At 38.0% G+C, this 13,214-nt stretch overlaps 1 protein-coding gene across 1 annotated transcript in view; it reads right to left on the reverse strand.

The window, feature by feature from the left end:
* Nucleotides 1-13,214, reverse strand: part of VAC14 (VAC14 component of PIKFYVE complex) — an 88,342-nt gene that overhangs the window by 23,526 nt on the left and 51,602 nt on the right. The window lies entirely within an intron of this gene.

The following is a 13,214-nucleotide window of genomic DNA, read 5'->3' on the forward strand; positions in this document are numbered from 1 at the left end:
ACATAGAGCAGGGGGAGGCACAGAGCCGGGAGGTATTGGCATAACCTATAGCTGTAACCCCATCCTCTGCAGGACCCCACTCACATAGAGCAGGAGGAGGCACAGAGCCGGGAGGTATCGCCATAACCTACAGCTGTAACCCCATCCTCTGCCAGGACCTCACTCACATAAAGCAGGGGGAGGCACAGAGCCGGGAGGTATCGGCATAACCTATAGCTGTAACCCCATCCTCTGCAGGACCCCGCTCACATAGAGCAGGAGGAGACACAGAGCCGGGAGGTATCACCATAACCTATAGCTGTAACCCCATCCTCTGCCAGGACCTCACTCACATAGAGCAGGGGGAGGCACAGAGCCGGGAGGTATCGGCATAACCTATAGCTGTAACCCCATCCTCTGCCAGGACCTCACTCACATAGAGCAGGAGGAGACACAGAGCCGGGAGGTATCACCATAACCTATAGCTGTAACCCCATCCTCTGCCAGGACCTCACTCACATAGAGCAGGGGGAGGCACAGAGCCGGGAGGTATCGGCATAACCTATAGCTGTAACCCCATCCTCTGCAGGACCTCACTCACATAGAGCAGGGGGAGGCACAAAGCTGGGAGGTATCGGCATAACCTATAGCTGTAACCCCATCTGCCAGGACCTCACTCACATAGAGCAGGGGGAGGCACAGAGCCGGGAGGTATCGGCATAACCTATAGCTGTAACCCCATCCTCTGCCAGGACCTCACTCACATAGAGCAGTGGGAGGCACAGAGCCGGGAGGTATCGGCGTAACCTATAGCTGTAACCCCATCCTCTGCCAGGACCTCACTCACATAGAGCAGGGGGAGGCACAGAGCCGGGAGGTATCGCCATAACCTACAGCTGTAACCCCATCCTCTGCCAGGACCTCACTCACATAGAGCAGGGGAAGGCACAGAGGCGGGAGGTATCGGCATGAGTACTTGTCTATAGTGCTGTCCATTACACCAATGTTCCAGTCTTACAGGGGAAATGCTCAGCCTGGAGGTGTATTACAGGTCTGGTGGGATCATCATTGCTGCTGATATATACAGTGACCCCACACCAGGTTATAACAGAGAGGGTCACTTACACAATGAGAGAGAATATATATATATACATACACATCTCATGAATGCTTCCCGCAGACAACCAGCCACCGTACGGAGGTATCGGAGCCTCACGCCAGGCAGCTCGTTACCCTAATCTCTAATACACAAATGGTTAAAGTGGCTTTTCCAAGAGGCCGTGGCCAGCAGCGGATGGTGGGAAAGGCTGGAGAAGAATGGCTGTACATTAGTATGCAGGGGCCGCATCCTGCCTAGCGTAATGCTCTGCAGAACAGCTCCGGCCTCCTGTTGCCATGGAAACAAGAGCTGCCATCTCGCAGCTCCATCAGTCGGGAAGGGGGGGTTCCAGCTACATTAACTCTTTCAACCAAGGGCAACGTCATTCATTTCCAGCTGTAGACTAAGAGATTTCCTATGCGAGGGGGCTGGTAATTTCATGGCACGTGGGAGAATCGCCCCAAATAACACCCGGCAGCCCCAGATCACAATCACAGCCCTACGCCAGGTGTCTGGTCCCAGCTACGCACGTATGTGTAATGTTATTAGCGTTACATTCAGGCCACAACGCAACAATCAATAGGGGGGAGGCGAGCGCAAGGTGCATGTTCTCTTACCGCAGCCCGTGCGCCACGCAGTACCTCATACTATATTCCTTATTACTCACAGTACCTCATACTATATTCCTTATTACTCACAATACATACAGTACCTCATACTATATTCCTTATTACACACAGTACCTCATACTATATTCCTTATTACTCACAGTACCTCATACTATATTCCTTATTACTCACAGTACCTCATACTATATTCCTTATTACTCACAGTACCTCATACTATATTCCTTATTACTCACAATACCTCATACTATATTCCTTATTACTCACAATACACACAGTACCTCATACTATATTCCTTATTACTCACAATACACACAGTACCTCATACTATATTCCTCATTACTCACAGTACCTCATACTATATTCCTTATTACTCACAATACCTCATACTATATTCCATATTACTCAGAATACACACAGTACCTCATACTATATTCCTTATTACTCACAGTACCTCATACTATATTCCTTATTACTCACAGTACCTCATACTATATTCCTTATTACTCACAGTACCTCATACTATATTCCATATTACTCAGTATACACACAGTACCTCATACTATATTCCTTATTACTCAGAATACACACAGTACCTCATACTATATTCCTTATTACTCACAATACAGAGTACCTCATATTATATTCCTTATTACTCACAATACACACAGTACCTCATACTATATTCCTTATTACTTACAGTACACACAGTACCTCATACCATATTCCTTATTACTCACAATACACACAGTACCTCATACTATATTCCTTATTACTAACAATACACAGAGTACCTCATACTATATTCCTTATTACTCACAATACACACAGTACCTCATACTATATTCCTTATTACTCACAGTACCTCATACTATATTCCATATTACTCAGAATACACACAGTACCTCATACTATATTCCTTATTACTCACAGTACCTCATACTATATTCCTTATTACTCACAGTACCTCATACTATATTCCTTATTACTCACAATACACACAGTACATCATACTATATTCCTTATTACTCACAGTACCTCATACTATATTCCTTATTACTCACAATACACACAGTACCTCATACTATATTCCTTATTACTCACAATACACACAGTACCTCATACTATATTCCTTATTACTCACAGTACCTCATACTATATTCCTTATTACTCACAATACACACAGTACCTCATACTATATTCCTTATTACTCACAATACACACAGTACATCATACTATATTCCTTATTACTCACAGTACCTCATACTATATTCCTTATTACTCACAGTACATCATGCTATATTCCTTATTACTCACAGTACCTCATAATATATTCCTTATTACTCACAGTACATCTTACTATATTCCTTATTACTCACAGTACCTCATACTATATTCCTTATTACTCACAATACACACAGTACCTCATACTATATTCCTTATTACTTACAGCACCTCATACTATATTCCTTATTACTCAAAATACACACAGTACATCATACTATATTCCTTATTACCCACAGTACCTCATACTATATTCCTTATTACTCACAATACACACAGTACCTCATACTATATTCCATATTACTCAGAATACACACTACCTCATACTATATTCCTTATTACTCACAGTACCTCATACTATATTCCTTATTACTCACAGTACATCATACTATATTCCTTATTACTCACAGTACCTCATACTATATTCCGTATTACTCACAATACACACAGTACCTCATACTATATTCATTATTACTCACAATACACACAGTACCTCATACTATATTCCTTATTACTCACGGTACCTCATACTATATTCCTTATTACTCATAATACACACAGTACCTCATACTATATTCCTTATTACTCACAGTACCACATACTATATTCCTTATTACTCACAGTACCTCATACTATATTCCTTATTACTCACAATACAGAGTACCTCATACTATATTCCTTATTACTCACAGTACCTCATACTATATTCCTTATTACTCACAATACACACAGTACCTCATACTATATTCCTTATTACTCATAATACACACAGTACATCATACTATATTCCTTATTACTCACAGTACCTCATACTATATTCCTTATTAGTAACAATACACACAGTACCTCATACTATATTCCGTATTACTCAGAATATACACAGTACCTCATACTATATTCCTTATTACTCACAGTACCTCATACTATATTCCTTATTACTCACAATACACAGAGTACCTCATACTATATTCCTTATTATTCAGAATACACACAGTACCTCATACTATATTCCTTATTAGTCAGAATACACACAGTACATCATACTATATTCCTTATTACTCACAAAACACACAGTACCTCATACTATATTCCTTATTACTCACAGTACCTCATACTATATTCCTTATTACTCACAATACACACAGTACCTCATACTATATTCCTTATTACTTACAGTACCTCATACTATATTCCTTATTACTCACAATACACACAGTACCTCATACTATATTCCTTATTACTCACAATACACACAGTACATCATACTATATTCCTTATTACTCACAGTACCTCATACTATATTCCTTATTACTCACAATACACACAGTACCTCATACTATATTCCTTATTACTCACAATACACACAGTACATCATACTATATTCCTTATTACTCACAGTACCTCATGCTATATTCCTTATTACTCACAATACACACAGTACCTCATACTATATTCCTTATTACTCACAATACACACAGTACCTCATACTATATTCCTTATTACTCACAGTACCTCATACTATATTTCTTATTACTTACAATACACACAGTACCTCATACTATATTCCTTATTACTCACAATACACACAGTACCTCATACTATATTCCTTATTACTCACAGTACCTCATACTATATTCCTTATTACTCACAATACACACAGTACCTCATACTATATTCCTTATTACTCACAGTAACTCATACTAAATTCCTTATTACTCACAGTACCTCATACTATATTCCTTATTACTCACAATACACACAGTACCTCATACTATATTCCTTATTACTCACAGTACCTCATACTATATTCCTTATTACTCACAGTACCTCATACTATATTCCTTATTACTCGCAATACACAGAGTACCTCATACTATATTCCTTATTACTCACAATACACACAGTACCTCATACTATATTCCATATTACTCAGAATACACACAGTACCTCATACTATATTCCTTATTACTCACAGTACCTCATACTATATTCCTTATTACTCACAATACAGAGTACCTCATACTATATTCCTTATTACTCACAGTACCTCATACTATATTCCTTATTACTCACAATACACACAGTACCTCATACTATATTCCTTATTACTCACAATACACACAGTACATCATACTATATTCCTTATTACTCACAGTACCTCATACTATATTCCTTATTACTCAGAATACACACAGTACCTCATACTATATTCCATATTACTCAGAATACACACAGTACCTCATACTATATCCCTTATTAGTCAGAATACACACAGTACCTCATACTATATTCCTTATTACTCAGAATACACACAGTACATCATACTATATTCCTTATTAGTAACAATACACACAGTACCTCATACTATGTTCCGTATTACTCAGAATATACACAGTACCTCATACTATATTCCTTATTACTCACAGTACCTCATACTATATTCCTTATTACTCACAATACACACAGTACCTCATACTATATTCCTTATTACTCACAGTACCTCATACTATATTCCTTATTACTCAGAATACACACAGTACCTCATACTATATTCCTTATTAGTCAGAATACTCACAGTACATCATACTATATTCCTTATTACTCAGAATACACACAGTACATCATACTATATTCCTTATTAATCACAATACACACAGTACCTCATACTATATTCCTTATTACTCACAGTACCTCATACTATGTTCCTTATTACTCACAATACACACAGTACCTCATACTAAATTCCTTATTACTCACAGTACCTCATACTATATTCCTTATTACTCACAGTACCAAATACTATATTCCTTATTACTCACAATACACACGGTACCTCATACTATATTCCTTATTACTCACAGTACCTCATACTATGTTCCTTATTACTCACAATACACAGTACATCATACTATATTCCTTATTACTCAGAAACACACAGTACCTCATACTATATTCCTTATTACTCAGAATACACACAGTACCTCATACTATATTCCTTATTACTCACAATACACACAGTACCTCATACTATATTCCATATTAATCAGAATACACACAGTACCTCATACTATATTCCTTATTACTCACAATACAGAGTACCTCATACTATATTCCTTATTACTCACAGTACCTCATACTATATTCCTTATTACTCACAATACACACAGTACCTCATACTATATTCCTTATTAGTCACAGTACCTCATACTATATTCCTTATTACTCACAGTACCTCATACTATATTCCTTATTACTCACAGTACATCATACTATATTCCTTATTACTCACAGTACCTCATACTATATTCCTTATTACTCACAGAACCTCATACTATATTCCTTATTACTCAGAATACACACAGTACCTCATACTATATTCCATATTACTCAGAATACACACAGTACCTCATACTATATTCCTTATTAGTCACAGTACCTCATACTATATTCCTTATTACTCACAGTACCTCATACTATATTCCTTATTACTCACAGTACCTCATACTATATTCCTTATTACTCGCAATACACAGAGTACCTCATACTATATTCCTTATTACTCACAATACACACAGTAGCTCATACTATATTCCTTATTACTCACAGTACCTAATACTATATTCCTTATTACTCACAATACACACGGTACCTCATACTATATTCCTTATTACTCACAGTACCTCATACTATGTTCCTTATTACTCACAATACACACAGTACATCATACTATATTCCTTATTACTCAGAATACACACAGTACCTCATACTATATTCCTTATTACTCAGAATACACACAGTACCTCATACTATGGGCCTGATTCAGACCCACTCGCGAGCGGCTGTCCGCTCGCAAGTGGGTCGATGGTCTGCACTGAGCATGCGCACGACGGAGGGAGCTCCGTCGTGCGCATGCGCCAGACACGACGAGCGAAGGACTTTCCTTCGCTCGTTGTGTCCGATCAAAGGGGGCGTGCTGTCAATGTTGATTGACAGCACGCCCCCTTTGGTGGGCGTGCCGGGGGCATGCCTCCCTGACGGGGGCGTTCCCACGGGAACGCCTCCCGTCAGAAGCCGGCCCACTGACATCACTAGTGATGTCAGTGGGAGTGATTTTGGCTCTGATAGAGCCAAAATCACTCCGGAGCTTGCGGTTGAAAACCTCAACCGCAGGCTCCGGCTCGCAATTTCGATGGTCGCGATGGTCACGACCATCGCGGCCATCAAAATGCACGCTCGTATAGCCTGTGGGTGGTGACCCACAGCTATACGAGCGTCCAGGAGGACGCTCCATGAAAATGGAGCCCGGCCCTCATTCAGAGCGTGCGCTCTGCTCAGAGCGTACGGCTCTGAATGAGGGCCTATATTCCTTATTACTCACAATACACACAGTACCTCATACTATATTCCTTATTACTCACAGTACCTCATACTATATTCCTTATTACTCACAGTACCTCATACTATATTCCTTATTACTCACAGTACCTCATACTATATTCCTTATTACTCACAATACACACAGTACCTCATACTATATTCCTTATTACTCACAGTACCTCATACTATATTCCTTATTACTCACAAAGTACCTCATACTATATTCCATATTAATCAGAATACACACAGTACCTCATACTATATTCCTTATTACTCACAGTACATCATACTATATTCCTTATTACTCACAGTACCTCATACTATATTCCTTATTACTCACAGTACCTCATACTATATTCCTTATTACTCACAATACACACAGTACCTCATACTATATTCCTTATTACTCACAATACACACAGTACATCATACTATATTCCATATTACTCAGAATACACACAGTACCTCATACTATATTCCTTATTACTCACAGTACCTCATACTATATTCCTTATTACTCACAGTACCTCATACTATATTCCTTATTACTCACAGTACATCATACTATATTCCTTATTACTCACAGTACATCATACTATATTCCTTATTACTCACAGTACCTCATACTATATTCCTTATTACTCACAGTACATCATACTATATTCCTTATTACTCACAATACCTCATACTATATTCCTTATTAGTCAATACACACAGTACCTCATACTATATTCCTTATTAGTCAGAATAAACATAGTACCTCATACTATATTCCTTATTAGTCAGTATACACACAGTACCTCATACTATATTCCTTATTAGACAGAATACACACAGTACATCATACTATATTCCTTATTACTCACAATACACACAGTACCTCATACTATATTCCATATTACTCAGAATACACACAGTACCTCATACTATATTCCTTATTACTCACAGTACCTCATACTATATTCCTTATTAGTAACAATGCACACAGTACCTCATACTATATTCCGTATTACTCAGAATATACACAGTACCTCATACTATATTCCTTATTACTCACAGTACCTCATACTATATTCCTTATTACTCACAATACACAGAATACCTCATACTATATTCCTTATTACTCAGAATACACACAGTACCTCATACTATATTCCTTATTACTCAGAATACACACAGTACATCATACTATATTCCTTATTACTCACAATACAAACAGTACCTCATACTATATTCCTTATTACTCACAGTACCTCATACTATATTCCTTATTACTCACAATACACACAGTACCTCATACTATATTCCTTATTAGTCACAATACACACAGTACCTCATACTATATTCCTTATTACTCACAGTACCTCATACTATATTCCTTATTACTCACAGTACCTCATACTATATTCCTTATTACTCACAATACACACAGTACCTCATACTATATTCCTTATTAGTCACAATACACACAGTACCTCATACTATATTCCTTATTACTCACAGTACCTCATACTATATTCCTTATTACTCACAATACACACAGTACCTCATACTATATTCCTTATTAGTCACAATACACACAGTACCTCATACTATATTCCTTATTACTCACAGTACCTCATACTATATTCCTTATTACTCACAGTACCTCATACTATATTCCTTATTACTCACAATACACACAGTACATCATACTATATTCCTTATTACTCACAGTACCTCATAATATATTCCTTATTACTCACAATACCTCATACTATATTCCTTATTAGTCAATACACACAGTACTTCATACTATATTCCTTATTAGTCAGAATAAACATAGTACCTCATACTATATTCCTTATTAGTCAGTATACACACAGTACCTCATACTATATTCCTTATTAGTCAGAATACACACAGTACCTCATACTATATTCCTTATTACTCACAGTACCTCATACTATATTCCTTATTACTCACAATACACACAGTACCTCATACTATATTCCTTATTATTCACAATACACACAGTACCTCATACTATATTCCTTATTAGTAACAATACACAGTACCTCATACTATATTCCGTATTACTCAGAATACACACAGTACCTCATACTATATTCCATATTACTCAGAATACACACAGTACCTCATACTATATTCCTTATTACTCACAGTACCTCATACTATATTCCTTATTACTCACAGTACCTCATACTATATTCCATATTACTCAGAATACACACAGTACCTAATACTATATTCCTTATTACTCACAATACACACAGTACCTCATACTATATTCCTTATTACTCACAATACACACAGTACCTCATACTATATTCCTTATTAGTCAGAATAAACAGTACCTCATACTATATTCCTTATTAGTCAGTATACACACAGTACCTCATACTATATTCCTTATTAGTCAGAATACACACAGTACATCATACTATATTCCTTATTAATCAGAATACACACAGTACCTCATACTATATTCCTTATTAGTCAGAGTACACACAGTACCTCATACTATATTCCTTATTACTCACAATACACACAGTACCTCATACTATATTCCTTATTACTCACAGTACCTCATACTATATTCCTTATTACTCACAGTACCTCATACTATATTCCATATTACTCAGAATACACACAGTACCTCATACTATATTCCTTATTACTCACAATACACACAGTACCTCATACTATATTCCTTATTACTCACAATACACACAGTACCTCATACTATATTCCTTTTTAGTCAGAATACACACAGTATCTCATACTATATTCCTTATTAGTCACAATACACACAGTACCTAATACTATATTCCTTATTACTCACAATACACACAGTACCTCATACTATATTCCTTATTACTCACAATACACACAGTACCTCATACTATATTCCTTATTAGTCAGAATAAACACAGTACCTCATACTATATTCCTTATTACTCACAATACACACAGTACCTCATACTATATTCCTTATTAGTCAGAATACACACAGTACATCATACTATATTCCTTATTAATCAGAATACACACAGTACCTCATACTATATTCCTTATTACTCACAGTACCTCATACTATATTCCTTATTACTCACAGTACCTCATACTATATTCCATATTACCCAGAATACACACAGTACCTCATACTATATTCCTTATTACTCACAATACACACAGTACCTCATACTATATTCCTTATTACTCACAATACACACAGTACATCATACTATATTCCTTATTACTCACAGTACCTCATACTATATTCCTTATTAGTAACAATACACAGTACCTCATACTATATCCCGTATTACTCAGAATACACACAGTACCTCATACTATATTCCTTATTACTCAGAATACACACAGTACCTCATACTATATTCCTTATTAGTCAGAATACACACAGTATCTCATACTATATTCCTTATTAGTCACACTACACACAGTACCTCATACTATATTCCTTATTAGTCACAATACACACAGTACCTCATACTATATTCCTTATTAGTCACAATACACACAGTACCTCATACTATATTCCTTAGTCAGAATACACACAGTACCTCATACTATATTCCTTATTAGTCAGAATACACACAGTACCTCATACTATATTCCTTATTACTCACAGTACCTCATACTATATTCCTTATTACTCACAATACACAGTAGTACATCATACTATATTCCTTAGTCAGAATACACACAGTACCTCATACTATATTCCTTATTAGTCAGAATACACACAGTACCTCATACTATATTCCTTATTACTCACAGTACCTCATACTATATTCCTTATTACTCACAATACACAGTAGTACATCATACTATATTCCTTATTACTCACAATACACACAGTACCTCATACTATATTCCTTATTACTCACAATACACACAGTACATCATACTATATTCCTTATTACTCACAATACACACAGTACCTCATACTATATTCCTTATTAGTCACAATACACACAGTACCTCATACTATATTCCGTATTACTCAGAATACACACAGTACATCATACTATATTCCTTATTACTCACAATACACACAGTACCTCATACTATATTCCTTATTAGTCAGAATACACACAGTACCTCATACTATATTCCTTATTACTCACAGTACCTCATACTATATTCCTTATTACTCACAGTACCTCATACTATATTCCTTATTACTCACAGTACCTCATACTATATTCCTTATTAGTCAGAGTACACACAGTACCTCATACTATATTCCTTATTACTCACAATACACACAGTACCTCATACTACATTCCTTATTAGTCAGAATAGACACAGTACATCATACTATATTCCTTATTAATCAGAATACACACAGTACCTCATACTATATTCCTTATTACTCACAGTACCTCATACTATATTCCTTATTAGTCAGAATAGGACAGCAAGACTCAACCCTGCATCACACAGTAATAATGTAACCTACACCACAGCCAGAAACTGCATTACACCCCGTTACCCCGCAAGGAGCAGGGCCACGCCATCACACAGTAATAATGTAACCTACACCACAGCCAGAAACTGCATTACACCCCGTTACCCCGCTAGTAGCAGGGCAACGCCACCACACAGTAATAATGTAACCTACACCACAGCCATAAACTGCATTACACCCCGTTACTCCGCTAGGAGCAGGGCCACGCCACCACACAGTAATAACGTAACCTACACCACAGCCAGAAACTGCATTACACCCCGTTACCCCGCTAGTAGCAGGGCCACACCATCACACAGTAATAATATAACCTACACCACAGCCAGAAACTGCATTACACCCCGTTACCCCATTAGGAGCAGGGCAACGCCATCACACAGTAATAAAGTAACCTACACCACAGCCAGAAACTGCATTACACCCGTTACCCCGCTAGGAGCAGGGCCACGCCATCACACAGTAATAATGTAACCTACACCACAGCCAGAAACTGCATTACACCCCGTTACCCCGCTAGTAGCAGGGCAACGCCACCACACAGTAATAATGTAACCTACACCACAGCCATAAACTGCATTACACCCCGTTACTCCGCTAGGAGCAGGGCCACGCCACCACACAGTAATAACGTAACCTACACCACAGCCAGAAACTGCATTACACCCCGTTACCCCGCTAGTAGCAGGGCCACACCATCACACAGTAATAATATAACCTACACCACAGCCAGAAACTGCATTACACCCCGTTACCCCATTAGGAGCAGGGCAACGCCATCACACAGTAATAAAGTAACCTACACCACAGCCAGAAACTGCATTACACCCGTTACCCCGCTAGGAGCAGGGCCACGCCATCACACAGTAATAATGTAACCTACACCACAGCCAGAAACTGCATTACACCCAGTTACCCCGCTAGTAGCAGGGCCACGCCATCACACAGTAATAATGTAACCTACACCACAGCCAGAAACTGCATTACACTCCGTTACGAGCAGGGCCACGCCATCACACAGTAATAATGTAACCTACACCACAGCCAGAAACTGCATTACACACCGTTATCCCGCTAGGAGCAGGGCCACGCCATCACACAGTAATAATGTAACCTACACCACAGCCAGAAACTGCATTACACCCCGTTACCCCGCTAGGAGCAGGGCCACGCCATCACTCAGTAATAATGTAACCTACACCACAGCCAGAAACTGCATTAAACCCCGTTATCCAGCTAGGAGCAGGGCAACGCCATCACACAGTAATTACGTAACCTACACCACAGCCAGAAACTGCATTACACACCGTTACCCCGCTAGGAGCAGGGCCACGCCATCACACAGTAATAATGT

Source organism: Taudactylus pleione, unplaced genomic scaffold (assembly GCF_031769625.1).
Source record: "Taudactylus pleione unplaced genomic scaffold, aTauple2 ptg000681l, whole genome shotgun sequence".
Taxonomy (NCBI): domain Eukaryota; kingdom Metazoa; phylum Chordata; class Amphibia; order Anura; family Myobatrachidae; genus Taudactylus; species Taudactylus pleione.